Below are 17,307 nucleotides of genomic sequence, written 5' to 3' on the forward strand. Positions count from 1 at the left end.
CCTACATATGTTAAGCACCTAAATATATTAAATAAATACTAATAGATATGAAGGAAGACAATAGAATGGGAAAAGGTGAAAACCGTGACAGATTTTATTTTCTTGGGCTCCAAAATCACTGCAGACAGTGGCTGCAGCCATGAATTTAAAAGATGCTTGCTCCTTGGAAGGAAAGCTATAAGAAACCTAGACAGCATATTAAAAAGCAGAGACATCACTTTGCTGACAAAGGTCCATATTGTCAAAGCTATGGTTTTTCCAGTAGTCATGTATGGATGTGAGAGTCAGACCGTAAAAAAGGCTGAGCACTGAAGAATTGATAGTTTTGAATTGTGTTGCTGGAAAAGACTCTTGAGAGTCCCTTGGACAGCAAAGAGGTAAAACTAGTCAGTTCTAAAGGAAATCAACCCTGAATATTCATTGGAAGGACTGATGCTGAAGCGCCAATACTTTGACCACCTTGTTAGGTAGTTAGAATAGAAAACATGAGTTCAAAATGGCGGTGGTTAAAAGACAAGGAAGGGAAAAGCCCGAGAAAATAGAACAAAGGAAGGTCAAAGGAAGGTCCAAGGATTGGAGTGAGGACTTCAGGAAGAGCAGCACTCCTGGTTAAGCCCAATTTGCACAGGGCAGGCCCAGGGGGAAGAAAAAAACATATAAAAAGAGGAGCCAAAGGGCTCTCTCTCTCTCTCTCCTGCTTGCTAAGAGCCGACTCATTGGAAAAGACCCCGATAGTGGGAAAGATTATGAGCAGGAGGAGAAGGGGGTGACAGAGGATGAAATAGCTGGAGAGCAATACCAATTCAAAGGACATGAGTTTCAGCAAACTCCAGGAGACAGTGAGGGACAGAGAGGCCTGGCGTGCTGCGGCCCATGGGGTCACCAAAAATAGGACATGACCTAGTGACTCAACAACAACATGAAAGGAGACATAAAGAACAATACACTAATAGTAGCGTATTTCAATATCCCACTTTCAACAATTCATAGAACATGCAGATGGAAAATCAGCAAGAAATAATGAGTGTAAAATATACATTAGACCAAAGGAATGTACCAGACATCTATAGAACACTCCATCCAACAGCAGCAGAACACAACATTCTTCTCAAATGTACACTTCACACTTTTGAAGGCTGATCATCTAATAGGACAAAGAACAACTCTTAGCAAATTTAGGGAGATTGATATCATAATAGGTATCCTTTCCAACCACAGTGATTTAAGCTAGAAGTCAACAACAGGAAGAAAGCTAGAAAATCCACAAATATAAGGAAACAAACAAAACATTCATGAAAAATCAGTGGGTCAAAGAAGAATTTTTAAAAGTCTCAAATGAAAATAGAAACACAACTTCCCCAAATCCCTATCAGTTGACAGAGGGACGTTTACAGAGTTAAATGCATAGATTAAAATTAGAAAGGTCTAAAATACACACTCTAACTTTAAACCTCAAGAACAACAAAAAGCAGAAGAAATTAAACCTAAAGTTAGCAGAAGGAAAGAAATAATGAGAATAGAGAGTAGAAAACAATAGAATGGATCAACAAAACTAAGAGATGGTATTTGTAAAAAATAAAATTGTGGGGATTTCCCTGGTGGTCCAGGGGTTAAGAATGCACCTTCTAATGCAGGGGATGTGGGCTCCATCCCTGGTCAGGGACTAAAATCCCACATTTTGCTGAGCAACTAAGCCTATGTACCCAACTACTGAACCGGCACACTCTGGAGCCTGCGAACCACAACTACAGAGAAGACGAGCACCACCATGAAGATCCCACAGGCCGCAACAAAGACCCTGCATAGTCATCAAATATTTTTAAATAAATAAAAATGAGAAACCTTTTCTAGATTAAGACGAAAGAGAAAAGAAAGAGACAAAAGAGGAGACGTTAAACTGTTAATACAGAAATACATAAAATCATGAAAAGCTACTATGAAAAATTTTGTGCCAACAAAGAAAATAACCTAAAAGGAATGGATAATTATATAGAATTATGCAACCTACCAAGACTGAACCAGCGAGAAAAAAAAAACAAATAACAGACAAATAACGAGGAAGGTGATTGAATCAGTAGTCTAAAACTTCCCAGCACAGAAAACCTCAGGACCAGATAGCTTCACTGGTAAATTCTACCAAACATTTAAGGAAGACTTAACACCAATCCTTCTTAAAGTCTTCCAAAATTTGAAGAGGTAGAAACATGTCCAAACTCTTCATATGAGGCAAGCATTGCCCTTATATGGACAGATAAGCACACTACAAGAAAACAAAACTACAGGCCAATATCCCTGATAAACATAGATACAAAAACTCTCAACAAAATATTAGTAAATCAAATTCAAGAACACCTTAAAAGGATTATACTACCATGACCAGGTGGGGTTTCTCCCTGGGATGCAAGGAGGGTTCAACATATGCAAATAAAATGTGATACTCCACATTAATAGAATGAAAGATAAAAATAATATGATCATTTCAATAATACAGTAAAGCATTAACAAAATATAACATTGCTTCATGATTTAAAAAAAAAAACAAACCTCAGTAGACTGAGGTTAGAAAGAACACACCTCAATGTATTAAGGACATGTACAACAAACCCAGAGCTAACATTATACTCAATGCAGAAAACATGAAAGCTTCCCCCCTAATATCAGGAACAAGATAAGAGTGCTAACTCTCATTACTCTTACTCAGTAGAATTCTGGAAGCGCCCACTACAGCAATTAGGCAAAACAAAGAAATAAAAGACATCTAAGTTAGAAAACAAGAAGTTGTTGCATAACACAGGTAGCTCAGCCAGATGCTCTGTGACAAACTAGAGGGGTGGAATGGGGGGAGGAGAGGGAGGAGCTTCCAGAGGGAGGGGATATACATTTACTTACAGCTGATTCAGTGTTGTTGTACAGCAGAAACCAATACAACATTGTAAAGCAATGACCCTTCAATTAGCCAAAGCAATCTTGAGAAATAAGAATGGAACTGGAGGAATCAACCTGCCGGACTTCAGGCTATACTACAAAGCTACAGTCACCAAGACAGTATGGTACTGGCACAAAGACAGAAATATAGATCAATGAAACAAAATAGAAAGCTCAGAGATAAATCCACGTACCTATGGACACCTTCTCTTTGACAAAGGAGGCAAAAATATACAATGGAGAAAAGACAATCTCTTTAACAAGTTGCGCTGGGAAAACTGGTCAACCACTTGTAAAAGAATGAAACTAGAACACTTTCTAAACCATACACAAAAATAAACTCAAAATGGATTAAATATCTAAAGGTAAGACCAGAAACTATAAAACTCCTAGAGGAAAACATAGGCAAAACACTCTCTGACATAAATCACAGCAGGATCCTTTATGACCCACCTCCCAGAGTAATGGAAATAAAAGCAAAAATAAACAAATGGGACCTAATTAAACTTAAAAGCTTTTGCACAATGAAGGAAACTATAAGCAAGGTGAAAAGACAGCCTTCAGAATGGGAGAAAATAATAGCAAATGAAGCAACTGACAAAGAATTCATCTCAAAAATGGACAAGCAACTTCTGCAGCTCAATTCCAGATAAGTAAACAACCCAATCAAAAAATGGGCCAAAGAACTAAACAGACATTTCCCCAAGGAAGATATACAGATGGCTAACAAACATATGAAAAGATGCTCAACATCACTCATTATCAGAGAAATGCAAATCAAACCCACAATGAGGTACCATCTCACGCCGGTCAGAATGGCTGCTATCCAAAAGTCTACAACAATAAATGCTGGAGACGGTGTGGAGAAAAGGGAACCCTCTAACAGTGTTGGTGGGAATGCAAACTAGTACAGCCACTATGGAGAACAGTGTGGAGATTCCTTAAAAAACTGGACATAGAACTGCCATATGACCCAGCAATCCCATCCTGGGATTATAAGCAGGAACCCAGAACTCCAATCTTTGAAGTCTCACCCATGGAACGGATGTGCTGCCTGGGACCCTTTCTCATTTGGGACTCCAGATGTGCTGTGACATGGGACTTCCCAGAGCTGTTTAAGTCTGGATGTTGGTCAAAACCCAATTTGGTGATGCATTCTCTGATTTTTCTATTTCTCTTTTCTTTTAATGTTAGTATGTTGAAAGTAAGCTAGATAATTCTCTAGTAAATATCTGTATTATTTATTTGTATATAATGAGTGGCTTATTTTGTTAACAAATCTTTTGAACCTGAGACAAAAGTGAAAACTTTCGGCAAAACAGCAGGAAATACGCAAGATGGACCCATTGCATCTCATCTTGTCAAAATGTAAAGAAGGCTGAAAACAAAACATGTACATTTTAATTAAAAAATACTTCATTGCTAAAAGATGCTAACCATCATCTGACAAGAGTTGCCACAAACCTTCAATATGTAAAAAAAAAAAGAAAAGAAAAAGAAAAAAACTCAGTATCTGCAAAGCACAATAACTGAAAAACAATAAAACAAGATATACCCATATTTTATGTCCTGTTCCTTTCAGTACTCAAAATTATAGGTAAATATGTACAGCTGAATACCCCTTGATTTGTTTATCCTGGTGCTATGCTGGAGCAAAAGAACTGTCCCTTGCAGCATAAGGAATTTAGAGACATCCGTTACTAACAGATTACCTGGAAGCAGAAGTGCTCCCAGATATTTCCATTTTCTAGACAGAAAAATTCAATAGATCAGAATGGAAAAGTTAAGGTACACACCCCTAACTGCTGTCTCTGATGAGCTTTCCACCCAAAGCAGAGATGTTACATTTGCTGTGACTCAAATGCTGCTAAGTGTGCTATACCTTGAAACTCACCATCTCAAAGTGGGAACATCAGCCTCCTCCTAAGCACCTGGGTCATCACCTGTGTCTCTGAGAAACTGGCCAGTCGGCCTGACAAGATCAATTTAGAGCATTAAAAAATAAAGAGCAAAACAAAACCCTTAAACCATTCTTAAGACTGATTTTTTTCTCTCTCTCTCTCTCTCTTTTTTTTTTTTTTTTTTGAGACCTCACCACTTAATTGGGTTGGTGATAATGGCCTACTAGATACTTGCTTGGGAACTGAGGCGACTCATGTCTCAGCAGACTTAATGCCTCAACATCCAAATTTCCGAAAAAGGCACTCGGTGTGTCTTTCGGGTGGTATTTCATGAAGCCCCAGTCCACACTCCTCTCCCGCTCTTTAGTTGTGCTTTCGAACAGGGCCACTGTGATGACCTTCTCCCCAAACAGGTGCACTTTGGGTGGAGGAAGAGGAGGTCAGCGAGCAAAAGATAGTTTCTCAGATATAAACCAGTTACCATAAACAGTTTAGAAAAGAAAAGCGTAGTTTTCTGGACCTGGACTGGGCACACAGACGGGAGAATGAACAAAGCTTCAAAGACGGGCGGCAGCAGGAAGGCCAAGATCTGATTTGGAACAAAACCGAGATGCACAGGGCAGGCTACAGGCTGCAAATCTCAGCCTTTACACCCCTCTAAGTCCCTTCTTCTCCTGGCGCCTCGTTTCACAGGGGAGGATGGGGAGTGATAGGAAGGACCGGACTTTGCAGGCACCCCAGCCTCCAACTGCGATCTGGCACCCACAGCTCCGCCTGTTGTTGTACGCTGGAGGGCAGGGAACCGCTCCCAGCCCTGCACATTCTGGAAATGGCAGTCAAGCAGCCGCACAAGACTGGGAGCTGACTGTGGCTCAGATCATGAACTCCTTATTGCAAAATTCAGACTTAAATTGAAGAGAGTAGGGAAGACCACTAGGCCATTCAGGTACAATCTAAATAAAATCTCTTGTGATCATACAGTGGAAGTGACAATAGATTCAAGGGATTAGATATGATAGAGTGCCTGAAGAACTGTGGATGGAAGTTCATAACATTTGTACAAGAGGCAGTGAAAAAACCACCACCAAGAAAAAGAAATGCAAAAAGAAAAAATGGCTGCCTGAGGAGGCCTTACAAATAGCTGAGAAAAGAAGAGAAGCAGAAGGCAAAGAAGAAAAGACAAGAGATACCCATCTCAATGCAGAGTTCCAAAGAAGAGCAAGGAGAGATAAGAAAGACTTCCTCAATGATAAATGCAAAGAAATAGAGGAAAACAATAGAATGGGAAAGACTAGAGATCTCTTCAAGAAAATTAGAGACACAAAGGAAATTTTCATGCAAAGATGGGCACAATAAAGGACAGAAATGGTGTGTACATAACAGAAGCAGAAGATATTAAGAAGAGGTAGCAAGAATACACAGAAGCACTGTATAAAAAAGTCTTAATGACCCAGATAACCACGATGGTGTGATCACTCATCTAGGGACAGACATCCTGGAGTGTGAAGTCAAGTGGGCCTTAGGATGCATTACCAGTGGAGGTGATGGAATTCTAGCTAAGCTATTTCAAATCCTAAAAGATGATGCTGTGAAAGTGCTGCACTCAATATGCCAGCAAATTTGGAAAACTCAGCAGTGGCCACAGAACTGGAAAAGGTCAGTTTTCATTCTAATCCCAAAGAGGAGCAATGTCAAAGGATGTTCAGTCTACTGCACAACTGCACTCATTTCACACGCTAGCAAGGTAATGCTCAAAATCCTTCAAGCTAGGCTTCAACAGTATGTGAACTGAGAAATTCCAGATGTACAAGCTGGATTTAGAAAAGGCAGAGGAATCAGAGATCAAATTGCCAACAGCATCTGTTAGATCATAGAAAAAGAAAGGGAATTGAAAGGTTTTGGTGAACCATGAAAGATGCTGGGATTCTTGGCTTCTGGAGGAGAAGAATTCAATCTGGGGCAAGTGACAAGGCTTGATTGCTCAGAGCTTTTGTGTAATAAAGTTTTATTAAACTATAAAAGAGATAGAGAAAGTTTCTGACATAGACATCAGAACAGGGCAGAAAGAGTGCCCCCCTGCTAATTTTTAGCCAGATGTTATATAGCTACTAGCAAGCTGTTAATTATAGAAAGGCGACGTCTCAAAACTCAGAGTGGCACAAGGCCCCTCACCCACAATATGCATTTTGAGATAACATTGGCACCAGGTGAGTCATCGCAGGCCATAAAATGGTTGACATGAATCTTGAAGAAAGGCAGGTTTCCAAGAAAATATAGAGTTTCATTAACATAGATTAGGAGAACGATGTATGAGTAAAACATACTGGTTTGTCAAGTCGGTTCTGAGTCTTAGGCAGAACTGACTTGAAGACAGAGTCTAGAGTAAATACATATTTCATTAGTATAGTTTAAGACAAACATTTCCATAAGAAAAATGCATTGGTTAGCACAAGGTTTGAGAAAAGTTAAGTTCAGGTGGAGCCAGGTGTCATCATGGACACACAGAATTTTAAAAGAAGCCTCTTTTAAACTTGTATAGAGAAGGGAAAAAAATCTAACACTTGTTTCCTCCTGTCACTTAAGAGAGAGATAAAAAAATGTCTGACACTTATAGCCTATTTCCTCCATTTGGAGATCCCTTGTCTTCCTGCCTGTTAGCTTCTCATTACAGAAATACATCTACTTCTGCTTCCTGGACTGCGATAAAACCTTTGACTGTGTGGATCGCAACAAATTATGGCAAATTCTTAAACCGATGGAAATACCAGACCACCTTACCTGCCTCTTGAGAAACCTGTATGCAGGACAAGAAGCAACAGTTAAAACTGGATGTGGAACAATGGACTGGTTCAAAATTTGGAAAGGACTTCATCAAAGCTGTATATTGTCACTCTGCTTATTTAATTTACATGCAGAGTTCAGTTCAGTTCAGTTCAGTTTAGTTGCTCAGTCCTATCCGACTCTTTGCGACCCCATGAATCGCAGCACGCCAGGCCTCCCTGTCCATCACCAACTCCCGGAGTTCACTCAAACTCACGTCCATCGAGTCAGTGATGTCATCCAGCCATCTCATCCTCTGTCGTCCCCTTCTCCTCCTGCCCCCAATCCCTCCCAGCATCAGAATCTTTTCCAATGAGTCAACTCTTCGCATGAGGTGGCCGAAGTACTGGAGTTTCAGCTTTAGCATCATTCCTTCCAAAGAACACCCAGGACTGATCTCCTTTAGAATGGACTGGTTGGATCTCCTTGCAGTCCAAGGGACTCTCAAGAGTCTTCTCCAACACCACAGTTCAAAAGCATCAATTCTTCTGCGCTCAGCTTTCTTCACAGTCCAACTCTCACATCCATGCATGACTACTGGAAAAACCATAGCCTTAACTACATCATGTGAAATGCCAGGCTGGATTAAGCTCAAGGTGGAATCATGACTGCTGGGAGAAATATCAATAACCTCAGATATGCAGATGACATCACCCTTATGGCAGAAAACGAAGAAGAACTAGAAAGCCTCTTGATGAAGGTGAAAGAGGAGAGTGAAAAAGCTGGCTTAAAACTCAACATTCAAAAAATGAAGATAATGGCATCCAGTCCCCTCACTTCATGCAAATAGATAGGGGAACAATGGAAACACTGACAGACTTGATTTTCTTGGGGTCCAAAATCACTTCAGATGGTGACTGCAGCCATGAAATTAAAAGACGCTTGCTCCTTGGAAGAAAAGCAATGACAAACTAGACAGCATATTAAAAAACAGAGACATTACCGACAAAGGTCCATATAGTCAAACCTATGGTTTTTCCAGTAGTCATGTATGGATGTGAGAGTTGGGACCATTAAGAAGGCTGAGTGCCAAAGAACTGATGCTTTTGAATTGTGGTGCTGGAGAAGACCCTCCAGAGTCCCTTGGACAGCAAGGAGATCAAACCAATCAATCCTAAAGGAAATCAATCCTGAATATTCATTGGAAGGACAGATGCTGAAGCTGAAGCTCCAATACTTTGACCACCTAATGGGAAGTACCGACTCATTGAAAAAGACCCTGATGGATGGAAAGGTTGAGGGCAGGAGGAGAAGAGGACAACAGAGAATGAGATGGTTGGACGGCATCACTGATGCAATGGACGTGAGTTTGAGCAGACTCCGGGATATAGCGAAGGACAGGGAAGCCTGGCATGCCGCAGCCTATGGGGTCACAAAGAGTCGGACAGGACTGAGCGACTGAACAACCTCCCCAAGGCATCTGCTACAGCTGGCTAAGACACCACAGCATAGAATGCGCCGCGACAGCCCCGCCTCCTGCCCTGCCCCCTCCGTGAGCACCACCCCCACGCCCTACCCTGTGCAACCGGGAATTGTAGTTCTACAGCCCTGCAAGCCACCGGCTGCAGCAGCTGAGACCACCGCTCCCAGAATGCGCAGCGAGGGCCCCCAGTCTTCCTTCCGCCTGGGCGGAGGAGGGTCCTGCCACGCAAAGAAGAGTGCGTTTTCTTCCCCAGCATCTCCTGCCTGCGGAGACAAAGCGAGGCGGCGAGCCCACGGTGGTTGGAGTGACCCTGCAGACAGGTACGTCTCCACGAGATGCTTGTGGTGAGACTGGATTTCTCGCTGACTAGCGAGCGGCTTGCATTTCCGGCAGCCAGCGCAGCGCAGCCTGGGGTTCCTGGAGCTTGGCTAGGTCAGCTGCCGCTCTGCCCACTCCTAGGTCCGTGCCTTCTCCTTTGGCCCCCGCTCCGCCGCCAAGTGCAGTGAGGCTGGCGTGGGGAGCCTCCATGGTTACTCAGATCTTTACGGAGAACTCGATGAAGCACCACGCTGGGTATCTGAAACAGTTAAGTTCAGTTTAAAACAGTACCTGGTACCTAGGGACCTGGAAATGCCTTCTGAAGGCCACCTTTTTCTCTCTCCCTCTGCTGCTGCTGCTGCCGCTAAGTCGCGTCAGTCGTGTCCGACTCTGTGCAACCCCATAGACAGCAACGCACCAGGCTCTGCCGTCCCTGGGATTCTCCAGGCAAGAACACTGGAGTGGGTTGCCATTTCCTTCTCCAATGCATGAAAGTGAAAGTGAAGTCGCTCATTCGTGTCCGACTCTTCGCGACCCCGTGGACTGCAGCCCACCAGGCTCCTCCGTCCACGGGATTTTCCAGGCAAGAGTACTGGAGTCTCTCTCTCTGGACTGCCGTAAATCTTCCCTCTGGACCCAACACCAGCTGGGCTGGGCATCTAGAACTGAAAGTATTAGTCGCTCTTTGCGACCCCATGGACTGTAGCCCGCCATGCTCCTCTGTCCATGGAATTCTCCAGGCAAGAATACTGGAGTGGGTAGCCAGTGCCTTCTCCAGGAGAATCTTCCAAACGCAGGGCTGGAACCCGGATCTACCGCATTGCAGGCAGGTTCTTCACTGCCTGAGCCACCAAGGAAGTCTGTCAAAGCAGTCTTAATTGACAAAAAAAGGTATTAGATCACAGACTCTAGAGGAAAAGTCTAAGAGAGAGTATGAAGGGCCAGAATTTTTTTTTTTATAGTACTCAAAACTGGAAACATAACTGACCTGTATGTAGAAACCCAAAAGATTGTGGTAACAAAATGAATTTTTTAAAAACCTGAGCCAACAGTCTTGCTAATAATAAATTCATATCCTGTAAACAAAAGGGTATACTTAGTAAAAAGGACACGAATTTTACACATTACATTTCCAAGTCATAAGGCAATAAAGTTAGAAATAAGAGAAGTAGGGAATTTAATGATAAATTCCTCAAAAAATTTTCAGTATTTTTAAAAATAAATTAATTCCTGGGTCAGGGTGCAAGTCTAAAACACAGAATACCTATAAACATCTGTGCTTGCAAATATATCCTAATCTGATATATGCAGTGAAGGTGAAACGAGAAAGTTCTCTAACTGGGAAGCTCCCTGAATGCCCAGGTTCTGTGGCTTGAAGCTCTTGAGTGCCTCCTTATGAGTGGGAGCAGCAGGGAAGGAGGGCAGTGCTTGGAAATGGAGCTGATGCAGAAGCTGGTGGCAGAGGCCTCCCTCCTCCTCAGCCTGAACTTGCCTTCACAGTCCTCTCCATCACAGAGCCATGCTGCCACCACAAGTGGGCTGGTGTTGGCGGACAAGATCACAACTGCCCTGCAATAGCATGGGGTGGAAACTGGCAGCAGCAGCTGCAGTAGGGGAAGTTAACAGCCAGGAAGAATGTATGATCTACCCTGTGCAAGGACTTGTGACCCCAGAAGTTCTGGTGAGGACTCGGAGCCAGACTGCTTTGTCCCTCTTCTCCACCGTTCTTCCTGTGCCTGGTATGGAAATCCACAAACACATTAACAGTGCCCCTCTGTGGGCTGTGTCAGTACATGGACGTACATAGATGGAGGAGGGTTTTTAATTTATTTATTTAGTTGGGGCATGTGGGGTCTAGTTTCCTGATCAGGGATCGAACTCAGGCCCCCAACATTGGGAGCTAGGAATCTTAGCCACTGGACCTGGCATCCAGCTTGGAATGGGTGTGCATGTTAATTGGTTGTGCATGCTAATTGGCTACTGTTGCATGATAAACCACCCCAAAACCTAGCTAGCTCATGGTTGAACTCATGGTCAGCACAGTGAGCTTAGCTTAGCCGAGCCATTCGTTCATTTCACCTGGACACCAAGGTGAGTGTGTGGTCTGCTGCTTGTTGACTAGGGTGCTCTACTTCTGGGGTTGAGCTGGGTGCCACCTGGGCACCCGGATGTCATCCAGCAAGCTCATATGGGCTTGTTTTCATGGAGAGCAGGGATCCAGAGAAAAAGCAAAACATTCAAGATCTTTCCAGCCTAGGCCCAAAGCTGTCAGGGTCATACCTACTGCATTTTTCTGGCCAAAGCACATGAGACCAGCCTCAACCCAAGGTTGAAAGGACAGATTTCTGTCTCTCCATTTTTGGTTCACTTTTTACAGAACCAGCTGTAAAATCATATTGCAAAGGGCATGGATATAGGTAGAAAACACACAATCACTGTTTTTTCAATTACTAACATCATACCTAAACAAACCTTTATATAAAGGTGCCGAGAGAAGTATTAATAAATTGTTGAAAAGCCCACAGAGCTATTAAACAGCTGGGATCCACTCCGTGTCACACCCACCTGATTCCACAGCAGTCATTGCCGGTAGACCACTCTTCTCCTGCAACTACCCCAGGGTCCTGAGGCGGCGGTGCTGCAACTGAACGAAGATTCCTCTGATTCTTCCCATCTAGTACTATTCAACATCAAAATAATGCCCTAAGTCCAATGCAGAAGAATTTGAATAATTTAGGGAAAGCTTTGAGTTTAAGAAATCAAGTCCAAAGGTATTTTTCATTTCTAACCATAGAAGACTTTTTACAATATTAATACCTAAAATGCACTCCACATATTTGAAAATTCTTTTAATCACATTTTAATATTTCTAGACTATGTAAACCACAAATGGACTATGATCTGTCAGTTAAAGAATATATTTTTCAAATTAAGAGATCTTCAGAAAATGCATTCCACCTGCTACATTTCATGAAATCAGCTGAGTAATGGAAGGGTTTTCTCCTTTCCTTTCTGCAAACCAATTTTCCAAGACAAAAAAAAAAAAAAAAGATATGATCCAGGAAGACTCACAGCTGACTTGTGGCAGTAACTATGCCAAAGCTTAAGAGGAGCCTAGCAGCCATGGCTATACAAAAGGCCTAATTACAGATCAGCCCTGCAACCCCCATTCCAACAAGGCTGCTAAAAGGCTTCCCCAGTCCCCACAACCAGAGATATTACCGTGCTACCAGACAGGTGGGGGGCAGATGCAAAAATCTCTGTGCTCTCCCACCTCTCTAGACCCATCCATGCCAGGGTCACTATAAGCCTGCTTTGGGGAATCTGTCTCCTAAGGTGTCTGGTTACACGAGCCAGGGCTCTTGGTCTTATGTGCCTTCTAACAAACTAAGGGCACCCCAGCCAGAATCATGACTGCCCATCATGCCCTGCAATAGTGGGAGCCAATAGAAGAGTCACTTAAGGTCAACCGACTCACCTCTATGCCCTACCAAGGCACCCGGCCCCTAAGCCAACCAACAAGCAAAGGATCTGGCCCCAAGTCGGCAGGCCCTTTACTCAAGCACTTGAATGTTCACTAAGGAGAGCAGGCCAGCAACTTAAGGAGCCATTCCAGGAAGCCACAGCCAGTGGAAGATGGCCAACCATAGCACGTGTGAGAGGCCGGGGCCAGAGGAGGTGTTGGGGGAGTGTGTGATTTCCTCAGTTCTGTGTCGTCACAACAAAACTTTGAAGCGACAGACCAGCGTTACAGCCCTTGGATGGGCCAGTGTTACAGCTCCGTGTTACACCTCAGTTTTATTTAGAAAACAAAGGAAAATATATCCTTGAGGCGTGAAGACATGCCAACCCAAAAGATGTGAAGAGGAGAGAGAGACCCCTGGCCCTCTGACTCCTCTTTTTACATGCTTTTCTCCTCCCCCTGGGCCTGCTCTATGTGAACTGGGCTACCCTTGAATGCTGTTTGTTCTACCTGAGGTTCTCACTCTGGTCCTCAGCCCTTCCTTTGTTCTATTTTCATGGGCTTTTCCCTTCCTTGTCTTTTAGCCACCACCATTCTGTACTCCTTTTTCCTATTCTAGCTACCTAACATTCCCCCCTCAAGAGGTGGGAGGCCCAATTCTTTGGGAATAGGGGTGTCGAGGTCTTTCTGGCTACTTGCTGCTGAACTGGGATGGTGAGGGGCATTGGGCCTCCCCCTCTTGCTAGTCTCAGGCCTCAGAGTCATTATAGTGGTGTCCATCTAAGGGTGAGTGATATTTTCTGTGGTAGGCTATAGTTTTATATATCCTTGTTGAACTGGCAATGGATGTTGTAGCTTGTTGACCTGGGCAGAGACAAAATGGGCTAGACAACTGATAATACATGGAGCAATCATAAGCAGCATCAATATGGTGATAACAAGGATTAGTAGGGGCATTCAGATCAGATCAGATCAGTCATGCAGTCATGTCCTACTCTTTGCGACCCCATGAATTGCAGCACGCCAGGCCTCCCTGTCCATCACCAACTCCCAGAGTTCACTCAAACTCATGTCCATCGAGTCGGTGATGCCATCCAGCCATCTCATCCTCTGTAGTCCCCTTCTCCTCCTGCCCCCAATCCCTCCCAGCATCAGAATCTTTTCCAATGAGTCAACTCTTCGCATGAGGTGGCCAAAGTACTGGAGTTTCAGCTTTAGCATCATTCCTTCCAAAGAAATCCCAGGGCTGATCTCCTTCAGAATGGACTGGTTGGATCTCCTTGCAGTCCAAGGGACTCTCAAGAGTCTTCTCCAACACCACAGTTCAAAAGCATCAATTCTTTGGTGCTCAGCCTTCTTCACAGTCCAACTCTCACATCCATACATGACCACAGGAAAAACCATAGCCTTGACTAGATGGACCTTTGTTGGCAAAGTAATGTCTCTGCTTCTGAATATGCTATCTAGGTTGGTCATAACTTTCCTTCCAAGGAGTAAGCGTCTTTTAATTTCATAGCTGCAGTCACCATCTGCAGTGATTTTGGAGCCCCCAAAAATAAAGTCTGACACTGTTTCCACTGTTTCCCCATCTATTTCCCATGAAGTGGTGGGACCGGATGCCATGATCTTCGTTTTCTGAATGTTGAGCTTTAAGCCAACTTTTTCACTCTCCACTTTCACTTTCATCAAGAGGCTCTTTAGTTCCTCTTAGCTTTCTGCCATAAGGGTGGTGTCATCTGCATATCTGAGGTTATTGATATTTCTCCCGGCAATCTTGATTCCAGCTTGTGTTTCTTCCAGTCCAGCATTCCTCATGATGTACTCTGCATATAAGTTAAATAAACAGGGTGACGATATACAGCCTTGACGAACTCCTTTTCCTATTTGGAACCAGTCTGTTGTTCCATGTCCAGTTCTAACTGTTGCTTCCTGACCTGCATACAAATTTCTCAAGAGGCAGATTAGGTGGTCTGGTATTCCCATCTCTTTCAGAATTGTTCACAGTTTATTGTGATCCACACAGTCAAAGGCTTTGGCATAGTCAATAAAGCAGAAATAGATGTTTTTCTGGAACTCTCGTGCTTTTTCTATGATCCAGCGGATGTTGGAAATTTGATCTCTCATTCCTCTGCCTTTTCTAAAACCAGCTTGAACAGCACGAAATTCACTGTTCACATATTGCTGAAGCCTGGCTTGGAGAATTTTGAGCATTACTTTACTAGTGTGTGAGATGAGTGCAATTGTGCGGTAGTTTGAGCATTCTTTGGCATTGCCTTTCTTTGGGATTGGAATGAAAACTGACCTTTTCCAATCCTGTGGCCACTGCTGAGTTTTCCAAATTTGCTGGCATATTGAGTGTAGCACTTTCACAGCATCATCTTTCAGAATTTGGAAGAGCTCAACTGGAATTCCATCACCTCCACTAGCTTTGTTCGTAGTGATGCTTTCTAAGGCCCACTTGACTTCACATTCCAGGATGTCTGGCTTAGGTCAGTGATCACACCATCGTGATTATCTGGGTCATGAAGATCTTTTTTGTACAGTTCTTCTGTGTATTCTTGCCATCTCTTCTTAATATCTTCTGCTTCTGTTAGGTCCATACCATTCCACTTAGCTGCTAATAACTATTCAGGATTCCCTGGTGGCTCAGCTGGTAAAGAATCCACCTACAATGCAGGAGACCTGGGTTCGATCCCTGGGTTGGAAAAATCCCCTGGAGAAGGGAACGGCTACCCACTCTAGTATTCTGGCCTGTAGAATTCCATGGACTGTATAGTCCATGTGTTCACAGAGTTTTCCACAACTGAGCGACTTTCACTATTCACTAATAACTGTTCAGCCTGAAATAAGAACTTTCAAAAATCTTTGGACACAGACGCTCTAACTTAATTCCCCTCTAGGGTAAATGTTTTGCATGTACTTTAGGTTATATATACACAATAGGCGCAGAACTCTTTTATTATGTGTTTTATTTTCATATAAATTAACATCCTAGAAAAATTAAAATAGAAACACTAAATACAGTATTGCACATAGCAATCTCTGTTAAACGCCCCATTGTATCATTGAAGTTCATATACACATGGAGGGACTGAAGGAGACAGGAAGACGGCAGAACAGCAACCCGAGAGCCACTACCGTGTCTGTGCACATCAACTACAGACTGAAAGGTGAGGACAGTGTTTTACATAAATAGCAACATAGTTACAATTCAGATTTTCTTTGTAAGTTGCTTCCATCATTGGTTTGCAATAGCAACAGATTCTCCCCTTTATTCATAGCCATACCCCAAGACATATCATTTTTTAAAATCTATTAATGTTAGACAAAGCCATCACAATGCTTCAGGAGTGACTTAAAGAAAACCCCAATCAAGTCACAATACTCAGGCAGGTGGGTTTAATGAACAAGTCCTAGGTAGATATCCATCTAAAAGTTTCTCTCTTTTTTTTTTTTGCCAACAGTTAGTCAAGTTTGGCAATTTTATGAGGATCATTTAAAAGCACTGTGTCATTTTCTTTGAGAAGGGCAATGGTAAAAGTTACAGAGAGGCACGATTTTGGTTTAATTGACCTTTTCTGCAGAGTGGCTTTATGTAGGTCCTAAAGGACATGGTTGATAAAGGCCCTCATTTAACTTAAAATTATGATTCCTGCCTATATTAAGGAGAAGGCAATGGCACCCCACTCCAGTACTCTTGCCTGGAAAATCCCATGGACGGAGGAGCCTGGAAGGCTGCAGTCCATGGGGTTGCTGAGGGTCGGACAGGACTGAGCGACTTCACTTTCACTTTTCACTTTCATGCATTGGAGAGGGAAATGGCAATCCACTTCAGCATTCTTGCCTGGAGAGTCCCAGGGATGGGGGAGCCTGGTGGGCTGCCATCTATGGGGTTGCACAGAGTCGGACATGACTGAAGTGACTTAGCAGTAGCAGCCTATATTAAATGATGTATAGAAAGGGTTTTCCTTTTGATATATTTTTTTTCTATTCATTGTGTGATGAGTAAAAAAAAAAATGATAATCTTCTTTCACAAATATATAGTTACAGAGACCAACCCAAGAGCTGGGAAAGCCTTATCTATGACATATATAAATGGTACCTCAATTTTAAAATAGAAAATTTATATGTAGATGTGAAACTGATACAAACAAGTCACTAGAAATAACATGTTAACCATAAATCTAAATGCAGTGATGTGGAGTACTGGTCATCAGGAGAAAGAATGTTTCTCTGTAACAGGGAATATTCTCACAACAGTAAGTTGGAGGTTACTGTTTCACATATTCAGAATTAATGCAGATACTGCCTCTTATACATACTGTTTTGGTCTATTGGTAAAATACCATAAACTTTTACAAAAAGAAAAGATGTCACATTCTCCACTGGTCTACTGCTTTTGCATTTTTATATGAGTACAGTGTAGAATTCAACAACCAGTAAACTGTCTGGAAAA

This window comes from Bos grunniens, chromosome 28 (assembly GCF_055505025.1).
Source record: "Bos grunniens cultivar Pamir isolate PY7600 chromosome 28, Bosgru_T2T1.0, whole genome shotgun sequence".
NCBI classification, from domain to species: domain Eukaryota; kingdom Metazoa; phylum Chordata; class Mammalia; order Artiodactyla; family Bovidae; genus Bos; species Bos grunniens.